The sequence below is a fragment of the Eptesicus fuscus genome, chromosome 5 (assembly GCF_027574615.1).
Source record: "Eptesicus fuscus isolate TK198812 chromosome 5, DD_ASM_mEF_20220401, whole genome shotgun sequence".
NCBI lineage: Eukaryota > Metazoa > Chordata > Mammalia > Chiroptera > Vespertilionidae > Eptesicus > Eptesicus fuscus.
This window is the reverse complement of record NC_072477.1, coordinates 96408198-96426213: the sequence shown is the minus strand read 5'-3', so window position 1 is coordinate 96426213 and position 18016 is coordinate 96408198. Positions and strand designations below refer to the sequence as shown.

The 18016-nt window shown below is 41.8% G+C and overlaps 1 pseudogene; it reads right to left on the bottom strand.

Annotated features, from left to right (window-relative positions):
- Positions 1–7795: 7795 nt before the first annotated feature.
- LOC103294052 (E3 ubiquitin-protein ligase KCMF1-like) lies at positions 7796–11469 on the bottom strand (annotated as a pseudogene).
- Positions 11470–18016: the final 6547 nt, after the last annotated feature.

The window sequence follows — 18016 nt, the reverse complement described above, 5'->3', positions numbered from 1 at the left end:
CACATCATTGCCCCACCCCCAATGTTGTGAACCACAGTAAGGCCTCAATCAACTTTTAAATAAATGAATATTTATAAAGAAATCTTCTGGGATCTATTCTAGTATTAGGTGTGTCCAGTAATTAAATATCTGGAGAAATGGGTTTCTTCTGTACTTTGTAGTTTAGCGGAAGATGGTGATGGAGCCTCTGGACCTTGGAAGTCATTCCTAGCATCTTGGCATCATTGATTCAGTAGGGCTGACTCCCTAGGGGTTGGTTCAACCACAGTGTGACTCTCACAGCCCCCAGCATCCTCGAGTCCACACAGACTTAGACACATTCATCACAGGGAGAACATTCTTGAGGCTTTGTGGCAACTAAACCTTTATTTGTTAAAGGTTAATCCAAGGCTGTAGCAAACATACTCAATAAGGGGGTGATTAAATTTTCTTATTAAGTGTAATCAGGGAGCTTTGTTGTCTGGATATCAAGTTAAAGCCATAACTGGGAAAAATTCCTCTGAAGACAAAAAAGCATAGCGTTATGACTATAATCATATATCAACATACTCTGTCACTTGCACTTGAGAGTTCTTTAATCTTAATGAAAAGTATCAAGTGTTGAAGGTGTGCTTTACAGCTTACACAGAGCCATAAGCCCAGAGAGCTTGTTCACTATTTCAGAAATGCCCTTCACTGATAAGTCAATGACTGGACACTAGGGTTTGAAAAAAGGGTAATAGGCCATTATCTCCACATCAGACAAGGATCCTCCCAGGGTCCCCTCCCCGCCACTTCTGAATCCTTTAGCCAGAGGACATGTCACACACTCAGATAGCTTTCAGAATAAATTCCCAGTAATCACAGTCAATCGAGGACCTCACAGATCATATGTCCAGACCATTTATTTTTACAAATAATGGCCTTACACCCAGAAAATTGTAAGAAATCCTCAAAATAAGGTTGGGCTCAAGTCAGAAAGTAAGTTTCTAAATGCTGGCCTACACGCGCCCCCGGGTCCAGGTGAGGCCATGTGTCCCTGGATCCGGGTGAGGCTGGGTCCCGGGTCCGGGTGAGGCCACGCGCCCCTGGGTCTGGGAGAGGCCACGTGCCCCTGGGTCCGGGTGAGGCCATGTGTCCCTGGATCCGGGTGAGGCCTCGCGCACCTAGATCCGGGTGAGGCCACGCGCCCCTAGGTCTGGGAGAGGCCACGCGCCCCCGGGTCCAGGTGACGCCATGTGTCCCTGGATCCGGGTGAGGCTGGGTCCCGGGTCCGGGTGAGGCCATGCACCCTTGGGTCTGGGAGAGGCCACGCACCCCTGGGTCTGGGTGAGGCCACGTGCACCTGAGTCCGGGTGAAGCCGTGCCCCTGGGTCCGGCTGAGACCAAACCAGAGGGAGTCGGACCTCCGTTACCACCACTTGTCCACCATCCAGAGCTGAGGGGTCAGTGCTGACATGTACACATAAGGAACTGGTGGACATTGAAATTGGGTCTCTAAAGAACTGTTGGTCCAGAAAGAAACTCACTACAGACTGATTCATCTGCCTGTCAGCATAACTATTATTGCTTGTCTCACATTCAGTTCTTATAAGTATATCTCTAGTGACACATGATCTCGCTCATCTAGGGGAAATGATGAACAACATAAACTGATGAACAAGAACAGAACCAGAAACAAGGAGGCATCGATCGGACTATCGGGCCTCAGAGGGAGGATAGGGGAGGTTGGGGGGAAGGGGGAGAGATCAGCCAAAGGACTTGTGTGCATGCATATGATCCTATCCAACGGTTAAGTTCAACAGGGGGTTGGGGCATCCGTGGGGAGGGGTGTGGGATGGGAATGGGGGGATGAGGACAAATATGTGACACCTTAATCAATAAAGAAATTGAAAAAAAAATAAAATAAAAAAATAAATAAATGCTGGCCTACTGCAGAAAATAGGAAGGCACATGGGCACCCAAGGGGGGTAGAATTTCATCAAATGAATTTTGGGGGAGTTACAAGCATTCAATCCATGAAATTGATCAGATAAATTTTGACAAAAGTCTTAATTACATACATGCTCATTACCAAATGGCATTTAGATTTACTGTAACATGGTATTTTTAAGGAGTGAGTGTAGGGAATACACAGCTTTCTAGAGAGCAATCTTTTATTACTTATTGGAACAGTAGGATGTTTTCAGGGAATGTAACAGGAAACACAACTAAAAGCTTAAACAATAAGGAAATGTATGATCTATCATGAAAAGAAGTCTAAAGATAAGGCATGTTCTAGAGATTGTATGTCAGGGTTCCGGGTCCACTTTTCTGCATTCTCTCCACTTGGATCTCCTCTGGATATTGGCATTGACCTCAGGGTAGATATAAGATGACTGGGACTGTGTCAGACCTCACAACCAAAAGTATCTAGAGAAAGAAGAGGAATCATCAATTTCTGAAATGGTCTTTAAGAAATTTGGAATTTTTTTCCTGAAGTCTCCCTGAAGTCAGCTCCCAACCCATGCATTTGACTTCCTCTTCTATCCATTGACTAGGATTAGGTCATTTGCCCATTCCTAAATCAGTCTTTGGCAGGAATTGTGCAGTTTCTATGATTGCCTGGGCTAATCATTTGAAGTATAATGGATATTGAGGAGTTTACCACATTAGCCATCACAATATTAAAAACGTTGACCTAAAAATTTCTCCCCTGATAATGTATCAGAAGGAAAGAATTGTAAAATCTCCCAAAATGTCCATAGAGCTCTAAGATAATATTAAGCTTTTTCTAGCCATAGTACTACCCTTGGCAAAGGATCTAAAGAGTTCTGCATGGGCTTGGAAATACTCTCCCCAACAGTCACAGCTTCATGACCACAATCTAAGACTCCAATCCCAGAAATATGCTGTAATTAAAATTGAATAGCAAGCTATTCTTAAGAAACACCAGATCTGATCCCATTATGCCTTACTACATTTTTCTTTGTGACTATAAGACTCAAGGGCATTCCTTATCCCCCAGAGTCTTGTCCCCATACAGATCTGTACACCTACTTTGACCCAATATCACACCCACCCTAGACCTCACAAATACTTCCACTTTGTCTTCTGAAACTTCTGGTCAAGTGATAGGAAAATCCAATATTTTCCACCTCTTCTTTGACTTCATCATGCTCAAACCCGAGCCTTCATGGTCATTCTTCTCTTACACCTCTTGCCCCATTGGGCTGAGAGCTGGGCAAAGCCTCTTCCTTCCTTCTCAATGCTGCTTCCAGACTACTGTGACCCCTTCTCCATGAAAGTGCCCTGCTCCTTTAAAGAGCTCAGCAGCAGGCCAGGCCTGCAGAGTGCATCAGGTATACTGTCCTCCCTACTGCAGTCATCTGCAACCCTTCATTCATTCCCTCTCACTCCTTGAAGATTTAAGCTCCTGAATCACTGTCTGTCTCTTCATCATTTCCCTGTCATCATTCATGGTAACCCCCACATCTAGGGAAGCATTTCTACCAATACCTTGACTTCTCATATCCTTAACCTTTTCACTGCCTGGTCCTCCCCAACTTCCCTCCCCTGCAGGCCTGATCTTGCCCCCAACTGCCCTCCCCTTCTGGCCTGGTTGCCCCCAACTGCCCTCCCCTGCCAGCTTGATCTCACCCCCAACTGCCCTCCTCTGCTTGCCAATTTGGTTCTGATTGGTCAGTTTCTATGCCAGTCAGTGTCAAAAGCTCTGCCTCCTAGGCAGCCATTGGCTCCTCACAGTTGACCCAGATTTGGTTCTGATTGGTCAGTTTCTATGCCAGTCAGCGTCTCTGGGCCTGTCAATGGGGCCTGATCAGAAAGGCAAGGCTGATCAGCAGCCAGGGTGGAGGCCTGGAGAGAAATGGATTCCTGGCTGCTGGCCAGACTGGGAGAGATAGAGAGAGGCAAGTGCTGATCAAAAGCTGCCAAAGAGGCAACAAATCAGTTCCTGCTTCTCTCTTCAGGCCTTTCTCTGGCCCTGATTCTCAGCCCCCTCAGCAGTCAGTGCTGGGACACCACATCTGCAGCGGAAGCAGTCAGCGCTGGGTTGCCACAGCAACCCAGGGCTGACTGCAGGACTGACTTCCCCTTGGCCTAGCCTCGGTGGTTACTTGTCATTAGGACCCAGGGTTTTTATATATTTGGATTATTATTATTATTATTTTAATTCTTACAGATTCTTTTAAAAAAAAAACTGCATAGCAAAAGACACCATCAACAAAACAGCAAGAGACCAACTGCATGGGAGCACATACACAGAGTGGCCAGATTATTATGATCACCCATCAGAACTTTGTTGGGCCACATTGTGCCTTCAATACTGCAGCAATTCTTCTTGACATTGACTCCATGAGATGTTGAAAGGTGATGCCAGGAATCTGACACCATGCCTGATGAAATCATTGCCTAGTTCTGTGAGATTTGATGGTTGTGGAACCAGCTGCCTGATGGCTCTTCTAACTTCGTCCCACAAATGCTCAATTGGATTGAGATCTGGTGATGGTGGGGGCCACCTAACCAAGGTAAAGTCTCCCTCATGTTCTTGAAACCACTCCTGCACAATACAAGCACCATGGCATGGCGCATTGTCTTGTTGGAAGAAGCCATCTCCATTGGGATACGCCATCAACATGATAGGATGAACTTGAGCAGCAACGATACTTAGGTATGTTGTGCTATTCAGACATTGTTCCACATGAATTAAAGGGCCCAAATCATGCCAGGAAAACATGCCCCAAACCATAACACTGCCCCCACCAGCTTGAAGGGTTGTACTCATGCATGTGGGGTGCATGCTTTCATGCTGTTTCCGCCAAATTCTCACTCTGCCATCTGCATAATGCAACTGGAAACGTGATTCATCGGACCACACGACTTTTTTCCAATGCTCGACTGTCCAATCCTTGTGTTCCTGTGCGAACTGGAGACATTTTATCTTGGTAACTGCAGATAGCAAAGGTGTTCAAACAGGCCTTCAGCTTCCATATCCCATACAATGCAGTGTACAGCTAATTTGCCTACAAACGTCAGGTGGTCATAATAATCTGGCCACTCAGTGTTTTTGCCAATGTTACATCAGATAAGGGCCTAATCTCCAAAATTTATAGGGAACTCATACAACTTAACAAAAGGAAGATAAACAATCCAATCAAAAAAATGGGCAAAGGACCTAAATAGACACTTTTCAAAGGAGGACATACAGAAGGCCAAGAGACATATGAAAATATGTTCAAAGTCACTAATCATCTGAGAGATGCAAATCAAATGACAATGAGGTATCACCTCACACTTATCAGAATGGCTATCATCAACAAATCAACAAAGGAAAAGTGTTGGCAAGGATGTGGAGAAAAGGGAACTATAGTACACTACTGGTGGGAATACAGACTGGTGCAGCCACTGTGGAAAACAGTATGGAGTTTCCTCAAAAAATTAAAAATGGAACTCCCATTTTACCCAGTAATCCACTTCTAGGAATATATCCCAAGAAATCAGAAACACCAATCAGAAAGGATATATGCACCCCTATGTTCATAACAGCACAATTTATAATAACTAAGATTTGGAAACAACCTAAGTACCCATCAGATGAGTGGATTAAAAAACTGTGGTACATCTACACAATGGAATCTATACTGCTGAAAAAAAAGAAGGAACTCTTACCATTTGCAACAACATGGATGGACCTGGAAAGCATTATGCTAAGCTAAGTAAGCCAGCCAGGGAAAGATAAATATCACTCATTTGTGGAATATAATGAACAACATAAACTGATGATCAAAAATAGATCCAGAGTTATAGAAGCATCGAACAGACTGTCCTCAGAGGGAAAATTGCGGGGGAGGGGGGGGAGTAAGAGATCAACCAAAGGTTTTGTATGCATTATTATAAGCATAACTAATGGACACAGACACTAGGGTGTGAGGGCATGTGCTGGGTGGTGGAAGTGGCCAGGTAGAGGTCAATGAGGGAAAAAGGAGAATATGTAATACTTTAAACAATAAAGAATTTAAATAAAATTTTAAAATAAGAAAAGTCCAAGTAAGCAAAGATTTTCCTGCCTTACTCTCACCAAATCATTACAAAACTACTCATCAAATTTTTAGTAAATTAAGGCTTTTATTAATTTTTTAAATAATTTTTACAAAACACTTTTCTTAAAAATATGTTTTTTATTGATTTTGAGAGAGAGAGAGATAGAGAGATGAAACATCAATGAGAGAGAAACATCATTGATCCATTGCCTCCTGCACACTCCTTACTGGGGATCATGACCCGGGCATGTGCCTGATCAGGAATCCAACCAGTGACCTCTTGGTTCCTGGGTCAACACTCAACCACTGAGCCACACCAGCTGGGCTACAAAACACTTTTATTTTAATATGTAGTAAAAACTCAGTGACATTTTGGACTTCTTCTAAGGTTAAGCATTACCTCATTCCAGTCAGATTCTATGGTAATTCCCATTTTCAGATTATATATCCTGTGACTAGCTTTATGCTCTATTTCTAGGCCATAGCACTTATTCTGAAAATTAATTGTCTGACATTGCTTTATAATCATCAGTTGCATCTATGGGAAGCACGTATTTAAGAAACATTTGAATCTTTTAATGGAGAAAATAAAACATGTCTCTAAAAGTTTCTTAGAAACTCAAATTTGTTAATTCATACCTTCAAATAATCCTTACTTTTAACATTGTTTCACAGTTCAAAGTGTATTATTAGCCAGAATAATGAACTTATTACTTAAAATATGTCCCAAGTTTCCTCATCAACTCATGTATGATTCTACAATAGAGACACTGAGTGCTTTTGTCTGATTTCTCTTCATTGCGGTTCCACAGGGAGTCCCCCTACTTCAAACATGTCTGGCTTAATGAATTTTTTTCTTACTATGACTACAATCTGTTTTGGTGTCAGATTCACTCCAGCTTTGAAAGCTTTATTGTTCTCTTTTCAGGCCTCAGACCCTTTCCATTTCTGGAGTGTTCACTTAGGACACAAAATAATTGGTCTGAGCAGATCCACAATACCACCATGGTATTAACCAGATTAAACATTAAAAACAACTCCTTTTTCCTTTTGATCAGTGAAGCAATGGCAGCACAATGTTTTGAAGAATATTTGTATTATCTTTAGGTCAGTTTAAAACAAACACACACCATCTTGAGAACAAGCCTCCCCAGCACTTCCCAGGTCAAGGGCAGCCAAGGCCTCATTATTTTGTTTTATACTTGAGATCATTGCTTGGTGCCATGTTTCCATAATTTATCAAGAAACTAATCAGCTGGGAAATAATCTCCCCAGGGAAGATCTCAATGGTCTTTTCAGAGTTTGTAAATCTCAATAAACTCTTCAAGGGCAATATCAGCTATATTCTTTTATCACAAGAAAAAAGTAAACTGACTTCCTAGGTAAGATGCACATAGCAATTTTTCCCCATATTTTTTTAAGTAAACCATTTAAGCAGTTTTTTCCCATTAATATTCATAACTACATACAGTAACTTCATTAGAGTTTTCAATTTTCCTCTAGAGTTTGCATGTGGAGACTAGGTGAGCCGTTTGCATGTCAAGGCACAGGAAGTAGAGATCACCCCTGCACTGCTACCTACATTTTCCTGCTAGAAGTAAAAATTAGTTAAATGAAAATGATTATCATATATATTTTCTCTCTTCCTTTTGAATGTATACAAAGTAACAAGAGTGACATATCTGAAATTACAATCACCAAACAAATGCAATATAGTTGTTGTCCACTTTCATTGGCAAATACAGCACAGAGGACATTGTGTGAGAATTGGGCTGCCATCAAAGAGGAGGTGGAGCCAGGTTTCCTTCATTATTCCCTTTTAAACTTAGGTCTTCTAAAGCAATATCTAAAGGCATAACATTGGGAGAAACCAAGATGGCGGCATAGGAGAACACCTAAACTGCTGCCTCACACAACAATTTCAAAACTACAGCTAAAAGATAGAACGAACATCATCCAGAACCACAGGAAAGCTTACTGAGTGGAAATTCTACAACTAGAAGGAAAGAGAGGGGAACACGGAAACTCAGAGGAACTGCAAAAGGCTGATGTACGGAGACTCACGCGTGGAGAGGATGGGCGGCTGAGTGCCTAGCTGGCTTTCTCTAGCGGGAGGGAGATGGAAGCTCCCAACTGCACTGAACCCCAGTTCAGACTGCACTGAACCCCAGTTCCGGTTGAGACCCTGGGGATCCAGACTCATACGGGGGAAGTCTGGACTGTTGGGAAAAGAGAGGAGCACACGGAAACTCAGGGGAGCCGCAAAAGGCAGAGGTCTGGAGGAGCGAATGCGAGTGCTCACAGAGAGGACTGATTGCCGAGTGTGCTGCTGGCTTTCTCTAGCGGGAGGAAGACGGAAGCGGCAGACTGTGCTGAACTCCAGTTCCGACTGCACTGAACCCGAGTTTTGGGCGAGACCCTGGGGACCCAGACTCATACGAGGGGAGTCTGGACTGTCTGGAAAAGAGAGGAGCGCACAGAAACTCAGGGGAGCCACAAAAGGCAGAGGTCTGGAGGCTCACACACAAGTGCGCACAGAAAGGATTGCAGCAATTACCGAGGGACACTGAGACCCAGGGGCCTCATAGGGCAGGGCTGGCAGGAAGCCAAGGCTGTCAGCTCAGCCCTGAGACTCTGACCCATCCAAGCTGAGCACAGAGGCTTTTGCAATTTTGCAAGTCTTGTCTCATAAGGCTGTCTCCAGCACAGAAGTTCTCCCAGCGTAAACACAGCTGATCCTTACAGCCAATTGGCCTGGAGGTCAATTCCTCCCAGTGATACTAACAACAATCAAGGCTTAACTACAACAAGGCTGTACACACAGTCCACAAAGGGGTGCACCAAGAGTGTCCAACTCAGGTAACTGGGGAGGCTGAGCCACTGGGCCATATAGGACACCTAGCACACAAAGCTACTCTACCAACTCAGGGAAGCAGCAAAAAATGCAGAGACAAAGAAACAGATCACAAATGAAAGAAATGGATGAAAACAAATGACTGGATATAGAGTTTAAAACCACAGTTATAAGGTTTTTCAAGAATTTCCTAGAAAAGACCGATAAATTTAGTGAGACCCTCGAGGATATGAGGGCCAGAGGATATGATAAAGGACCAACTAGAAATTAAACATACACTGACTGAAATAAAAAATATTATACAGAGCCCTAACAGCAGTCTAGAGGAATGCAAGAATCAAGTCAAAGATTTGAAATACAAAGAAGCAAAAAACACTCAACCAGAAAAAAAGAAAGAAAAAAGAACCCAAAATTTGAAGATAGTGTAAGGAGCCTCTGGGACAACTTCAAGCGTACCAACATCAGAATTATAGGGGTGCCAGAAGAAGAGAGAGAGCAAGATACTGAAAACCTATTTGAAGAAATAATGACAGAAAACTTCCCCCACCTGGTGAAAGAAATAGACTTACAAGTCCAGGAAGCGCACAGACCATCAAACAAAAGGAATCCAAAGAGGACCACACCAAGACACATCTTAATTAAAATGCCAAGAGCAAAAGACAAAGAGAGAATATTAAAAGCGGCAAGAGAAAAACAGTTAGTTGCCTACAAGGGAGCACCCATACGACTCTCAGCTGATTTCTCAACAGAAACTATGCAGGCCAGATGGGAGTGGCAAGAAATATTCAAAGTGATGAATAGCAAGAACCTATAACCAAGATTACTCTACCCAGCAAAGCTATCATTCAGAATTGAAGGTCAGATAAAGAGCTTCACAGATAAGAAAAAGCTATAGGAGTTCATCACCACCAAACTAGTATTATATGAAAAGCTGAAAGGTATTCTTTAAGAAGAGGAAGAAGAAGAAAAAGGTAAAAATAAAAATTATGAACAACAAATACATATCTATCAACTAGTGAATCTAAAAATCAAGTGAATCTAAAAATCTGATGAACAGAATAAACTGGTGAATATAATAGAATCAGGGGCATAGAAAGGGAGTGGAATGACAATTCTCAGGGGGGAAAGGGGTGTGGGGGGTGCAGGAAGAGACTGGACAAAAATTGTACACCTATGGATGAGGACAGTGTGGGGGAGGTAAGGGCATGGGGTGGGGTGGGAATCGGGTGGAGGGGAGCTATGGGGGAGAAAAAGAGGAACAATTGTAATAATCTGAACAATAAAGATTTATTAAATTAAAAAAAAATAAAGGTATAATATCTACAGAGTCCAAAGCACTAAATTCTGCCATCCCCGCCTCCCACCTCATCTGAAGAGGAGCTCTCTTCGCCCAGGAAAGTAGATGGAAGGAGCTCTTGGACAGGCTGCCATCTGCACACTCACTTTCTATGGATTGGCACTATGTTTCTAACATTTTAGGATCATTCCACCTTGTTAAAAGACATTGGGAATTCTGGATAGTGTGCTGACGTTCTGTGTTAGCTGTGTTGGTTGTTGGTATGATGGTGTGGTTGTAGTGGTGAGCCTGTGTTAGCGTGCAGCTTGTGTCACGTGTGGTCTCCAGTTGCTGGCAGTTCTAACTGCAGCTGCATCTACAGTTGTAACTGAGAAGCACCAGGGCCAGAATTAAGCTATTCTCCTGCAGAACGTCTCACCCCTGACCACTGAGATAAAAGCTCAGCAATAGGATCCGTGGCATCCCTATTGCTTGGAAAACATGAACTCTGAGTAGAAAGCCCACCAGTAGAACTGCTAGTAAAGTGCATGTTTGGCCCTGGCCAGTGTGGCTAAGACAGCATATGCCTGCCAACCCAGTGATTCCAGGTCAAGATGCTATCTGGGTTGCAGGTTTGATCCCTGGTCCTGGTTTGGGTGCCTGCAGGAGACACATCCCAATCCATGTGTTTCTCTCCTATCCATGTTTCCCTCTCTGTCTCTCTCCCCCTTCCACCCTCCCTCCTTTTCATTGTCTCTGAAAAGCAATGGAAAAAATATCCTTGGTAAGGATTAACTAAAAAAATGAAAAAATTGAAGTGTCTGTTTGATCTATGAGCAAGAGGACCTCCTAATTCCCAGATCAACATTCTACATACATGTCAAATACCACTCAGTTCATCTAAATCTCTAGGAGCTCTGTGTTCAAGTGTAAGATGAGCTGCACAGTCGTTTGTGGCAGGATCAGGGCCACCGCCAGGTAGTGCTGCACAGACAGGGCAGATCACTTCTGTTGATGTTTCTGCATGTTCAGAAGCAACATATTTGTGAAGAGATGTCTCTGTACAGGCCATTTTCCCACAACAGGGGCAAATAAAGGGCTGTGGCTGCTCTGCAGAGAAAGCTTCCCCACCATAATACAAATCAAATTCTACCCCTGCTCGTATGCACTGCACTGTGTGGTCAGTTGTATGCCCTGTTGTTGTACTACTTTCATAACAAGATGCACCAAGATCGTAATTGTAGCAAATTAAGCATGTATCTGCAACCTCAAAATTTTCCTTTTAAACGTGCATCACAGCTGACACCCTCATGTTGGGACATCCTAATTCAGCAGATGGCACAGCAGACTGCAGTGTTCCCTGGCAGATCTTGCTGCTGCCCACACAGGCTCCCCCTGGATGCCCTGGCTTGGATGCAGCTTCCGAGATGGGTGAGCAGGGAACCGCTCGTGTGCTGGCCGCCTAATTTATCCATTTCTTGATTCCTATTTCTAAAATCTACATCCAGGCACTCTGGAAACTGAAAAAGGGTTGTATTAGGACACAACACTCCCTCCTCTAGTGGCATGTGCACCTTTGTATGGATTAGGCTGGCTCTGCTGGAATCTGATGCTTGAATGGAGTGATGGAGAGGAGAGGAGATTTAGAAATAAAATGGAATCCCAGTGATTCCCCTGAGACAGGAATGAGAGGGGACACCTTTGTTGTTATGAGACTCACATTTTTGGTTCTCTACTTGGAGCAATCTATCAGTGCTCGGAAGTCCTTCCAAGAGATTGAATCAAAGATGTCCACTGTCCTGTGAAGGCCGGAGGAAAGCTATGTCAGGAGACAATGATGTGGAGCCGTCAATCTGAAATGAAATATTATTTTATCAGCCAGATGATTTAGTTTTGTGTTCATCTCTAGATCTGTATTTGTTCTATTGCCTTTAGCATTTGTTGAATTCCATTGCAAGTATTTAGGACTCAATGGTACCAAAATTTAAAAGCCAAGCCTACAGGCTAACATGTGTGGCTCAGTGGTTGAAGGTGGACCTATGACCCAGGATATCAAGGTTCAATTCATTGTCAGGGCACGAGCCTGGGTTGTGGGCTCAAGCCCCAGCCCCCAGTAGGGGGAGTGCAGAAGGCAGCCGATCAGTGATTCTCTCTCATCATTGATGTTTCTATCTCTCCTTCTCCTTTCCTCTCTGAAATCAATAAAAATATTTTAAAATTTTTTTAAAAAAAAAGCAAGCCTTTAAGTCCAGCCATTTTGCTCTCAGGAGAAATCTCCCTGTTAGAAAACCTGGAATATGTCAGCTTTATATTACTAACAGAGTTTAGTGGACAATGCTCTCACTTTTGATAGGGTTGGTGTGGGAGAAATAGAGCATACCACTTGGGTTCAGTTTAAGCCCTGAGAAATCGCTGTGAATAGTATTACAGGAAGCCTCAAGTTTTACAGGGAAGCTCTTCTAGAAAGCAAGCTAGGTAAGGGATGGGGAGGGGAGGGTAATACCTCAAAGGAGCCTGGCAACAGGCAAAAGGAAAAGGAATAAGTCCTGGGAAGGAGGACACTCCAAGCTGAAAGGCAGATTCAGAAAGGTGGACCAAGTCTGATGGAGTCACAAACACAGTGAAGTGGCAAAAAAGGCAATGTTCCATTATTGAGGCTGATCGCTGCCCTGGAGATGACCTGTCTTCTAGAGAAACAGGCAGAGGTAGCAACGCACATCACATCAACTGCTACAGGATAAAGGAGATTTTTCTGGTGAAAGAGACACTTCCACATCCTGAGTGTTTGAGCCTTTTGTATACAAACATACATTGCAGTTGACCCTTGGACAACACAGGTTTGAACTGCACAGGTCCACTTACACATGGATTTTTTTTTTCAATAAATACATACCATACTGTAAGGGTATTTTCTCTTCCTTATGATTTTCTTAATAACATTTTATTTTCTCTTGGTTACTTTATTGTAAGAATACAGTATGCAATACATATAACATACAAAATATGTATTAAACAATTGTTTATATTATCGGCAAGTCTTCCTGTCAACAGCAGTTACGTTTGGGAGGAGTCTAAAATTACACATAGATTTTTTTGACTGCACAGGGTGCCAGCACCCCTAACTCCTGCTTTGTTCAAATGTCAACAGTAACTTTGAAATTAAAACACACACACTAGCAGAATTAAGGAAGGAGGGGGAGGGGATGAAAGGCAAAAGGGAGGGAGAAAGGAGGGAATGTACATCCTCACCTCAGTTTCCCAATAAGGCATGAGAGTTCTGCATACACTCTTCCTCCTTTGCACTTACTGGTGTCCCAGAGGCATATCAGGGATAAGGTTCTCTTGGGGCAGCTGCACAGCTATGGCAGCCAGGCAGATGGTTATCAGGAGCACTTTGGGAAGATGGAACAATATCCCTTCGCTCTACTATGGAGACGAGACAGTCAGCCCATGAGGCTGGTAGCTTTCCCTGGTGGAGGCAGACTTGCCTAACCTCTTCCCAGAAGGCAGAACAGATATTTGTGTTTTGAACTAAGAAGATGCCCTTACCTCCCCACCCCTTGCCAGAGGAAAATAATTTTTCTAATTCAGCAAAGATAAATAAATTTGATTTCCATTTAATGTATCTAAGAAAAAATGTAAAATAAAACCCACCAGGCAAATGTTCATATCTTGCTCCACAATGGATTTGAAAGCAAATGTGAGAACCTTCCACTTTTCTTTAACAACTCCCTTCCCCCAGTGTGCACTTATTGAATCAATTTCAATTTATTAAGCAGCCACTATGTACTAGGCACAGTGCCTGGTGCTAGAAATACCAAAATGAAAAGTTACATCTCTTCTGACGAGGAGTTTAGAAACATACATGAATTGAAATGTTTATGTTTGCTGATATGGAATATGGTATGAAATGTGGTGAACACACAAGGAAAGAGGTATCTAAGTCTGCCTGAGAATTCAGGAAGTTTCTCTACACTGAAGTACAGAGACTTGTTGCAAAAAAACATTCCAACCATTCTCCCTTTCTCTCACTGTTTTTCTCCTTGCCTTCTCCACTCCAATGCCCGTCAGTAAAATGATTGTGGGCAGGGTTCATCCCACACACAAAAAGGAAACTAAAACCTGATATCAAGTGTGTTGTCTCAGTTGTCTCATTGTTTTGATTCATTCAAACTTCAATTCCAAGTAGGTGACCAACCATTCCAATTTTTCCAAGACTGAAGGGTTGTCTGGGGCTCAAGCCATGCAGTTTTAAAACCAGGATAGTCACATATACTCCTAGAAAAATACAACCTTCCAAAACTCAATCAGGAAGAATCAGAAGACCTGAGTAGGCTAATAACTACTGATGAAGTTGAAGTGGTAATAATAATAATTAAAAAAAAAAAAACTCCCAGTAAACAAAAGCCCTGGTCCAGATGAATTCACAAGGGAGTTTTACCAAATATTCGAAGAACTAACACCTATCCTCCTCAAACTATTCCAAAAAAATTCAAAAGGAAGGAACACTTCTAAACTCTTTCTATGCGGCTAATGTTACCCTAATTCCAAAACAACATAAAGACACAACAAAGAAAGAGAACTACAGGCCAACATCCCTGATGAACATAGACACTAAAATCCTCAACAAAATTTTAGCAAATCGGATCCAGCAATACATTAAAAATATCATATACCATGACCAAGTGGGATTCATGCCAGGGATGCAAGGCTGGTACAATATTCACAAATCAATAAATGTGATACATCACATAAACAGATTAAAAGACAAAAATCACATGATCATTTCAATAGATACAGAAAAAGCATTCAATCAAATCCAACACCCTTTTTTGATAAAAACTCTCAGCAAAGTGGTAATAGAGTGATAATACCTCAACATAATAAAAACCATATGTGACATGCCTCAGCCAACAGCATACTCAATGGGCAAAAACTAAAACCACTTCCCCTAAGAACAGAAACAAGACAGGGTGCCCTCTTTCACCATTCCTATTCCACATAGTACTGGAAGGCCCAACCATAGTGATCAGAGAAGAAGAAATAAAGGGCAGCCAAATTGGAAAGAAGGAAGTAAAATTCTCATTATTCACAGATAACATGATACTGTACATAGAAAACCCTAAAGCAGGCGTCCTCAAACTACGGCCCACGGGCCACATGCGGATGTTTTTGCCGTTTTGTTTTTTTACTTCAAAATAAGATATGTGCAGTGTGCATAGGAATTTGTTCATAGTTTTTTTTAAACTATAGTCCGGCCCTCCAACAGTCTGAGGAACAGTGAACTGGCCCCCTGTTTAAAAAGTTTGTGGACCCCTGCCCTAAAGACTCCATTAAAAAACTACTAGAAGCTTTTTATTTTTATGTAGTCCCATTTGTTTATTTTCTCTTTAGTTTCCATTGCCCTAGGAGCTGTATTGGTAAAGATATTGCTACCACATATGTCTGATATTTTGCTGTCTATGGATTCTTCTAAGATTTTTATGGTTTCCCATCTTGTGTTTAATTCCTTTATCCATTTTGAGTTTATTTTTGTGTATTGTGTAAGTTGGTGGTCCAGTTCATTTTTTGCATGTATCTGTCCAATTTTCCCAACACCATTTATTGAAGAGACTGTCTTGACTCCATTGTATGTTCGTGCCTCCTTTGTCAAATATTAATTGAGCATCATGGCTTGGGTCGATTTCTGGGTTCTCTGATTGGTTCCATTGGTCTATATGTCTGTTCTTGTGCCAGAACCAGGCAGTTTTGAGAACAGTGGCTTTGTAATATAGCTTGATATCTGGTATTGTGATCCCTCCAACTTTGTTCTTCTTTCTAAAGATTGCTGCGGCTATTTGGAGTCTTTTTTTCCATATGAATTTTTGGAGAGTTTGTTCTAGGTCTGTGAAATATGCTGTTGGTATTTTAATGAGGATTGCATTAAATCCATAGATTGCTTTGGGTAGTATGGACATTTTAATGATGTTGATTCTACCAATCCATGAACATGGTATATTTTCCATTTATTTATATCTTCCTCTCTCTCTTTTTCAATGTCTGTAGTTTTCTGAATACAGGTCTTTTACCTTATTAGTTAAGTTTATTCCTAGGTATCTTAATTTTTTTGGTGCAATGGTAAATGTGATTGGTTTTTTATTTGTTTGTTTGTTTGTTTCTCTTTCTGTGAGTTCATTACTGATGTATAAAAAAGCAATAGATTTCTGGGTGTTAATTTTGTATCCTGCTACATTGCCAAATTCATTTATCAAATCTAGTGGTTTTTTGATGGAGTCTTTAGGGTTTTCTATGTACAATATCATGTCATCTGTGAATAATACAGTTTTACTTCTCCTTTTTCAATTTGAATGCCTTTTATTTCTTCTTCTTGTCTGATTGCTATGGCTAGCCCTTCCAGTACTGTCGAACAGGAGTGGTGAGAGTGGGCATCCCTGTCTTGTTCCTATCCTTAGGGGAAATCGTTTTAGTAAAAGAAACCATCAACAAAACAACAAGAAAGCCCATGGCATGGGAGACCATATTAGCCAATGTTATATTTGATAAGGCCCTAATATCCAAAATTTATAGGGAACTCATACATCTTAACAAAAGGAAGATAAACAATCCAATAAAAAAAAATGAGCAAAGGACTTAAATAGACACTTTTCAAAAGTGGATATATAGAGGGATCAGAGATAGAAAGCAGGTCCCCCATTCCCCATGGTGCCTGAATTCTGAATGTTCCATTCAGAAACATCTAAATACCCATTACTGAAAAATATACTTGCATCATTGAATAAGGTGGAAAGGTCACAGCTTGGTGGTCTTGGTTTTTATGCTTTCCAATATTTCTGCTCCCCCAAAGTGATAGCCTCTCTGGGGGCTTGTACTATGAATGAGTGCTCTCTCCCCAGGCTGCCTGCCACAAGGGGAGGAGGTATTTGCCCAGAGCCAGGCCTCTACCTGGTGTGGGCTAATTAGGACATGTGGTCCTTAATGCTTTTGTGGTGTGGGTTGGCCTGTGGATGGATTTTCCATTCAATCTTTAATTTTTTTTTCTCTTCACATTTTCCACACTGCACTAAAATTACTCCCCGGAAAAGCATTTATCTTTCCTATTGCTGCTCCACAGCCGTCCCCTGAGAGGATTTTCAGGAAGGACTAGCTGGTACCTGTAAAATACCCACTGACTCTCACAAGTGGAACATCCCAAGAAAATCCTGTTTTCTTTTCTCCTCTATCCCTTGCCTTCTACCCACTCAACTTGTAAACTGAGTAAAAGAATTTCAACATTTTCCATCCTTTTCCTCATCTTTTTCTTCTACTCTTTTGTTTGTTTGTTTTGGAAAAAAAAAAATATTTCAAGAAGAAGTTTAATTTCCAGTACCTGTAACTGACTTCCAGAAACAGATGAGAAAAATTATATTGAGAAACCCCAGTCTGTCATGTGTTACAATACCTGTGTGTGTGTATTTGTCAAAAAACTATTTTCTACCAAATTTTTAACGTTTTTTACTATAAAAAAATAAATTTATGATGAAATATTTGGAAATATCAAAACAGAAGGAAAGAAAATTTTCACCAAGCTAAAAGCCAGAGGCCCCAAGTATTAATAACTTAGGATATTTTCCATTATTTTATTTCCTAAGGTTATTATTTTTATATGCTGTTTTAGATTTCTGTAGAGGCTCATCAACTCACTTCAAATGTTCCCTAACCTGAGAATCCTTTCCTAAGCCTCTCTGGCTCCAGGTGTGGCTGCCCCTTCATGGTCACACCTAACACGTCAAATAGTAAATATTTTCTGTGCACACGTTTGGGTCACTCACCAGACTAAGGGCTCCTGTCTGGCAGGGACTTTATTTGGCTCATCCTAATTACTCCAGGATC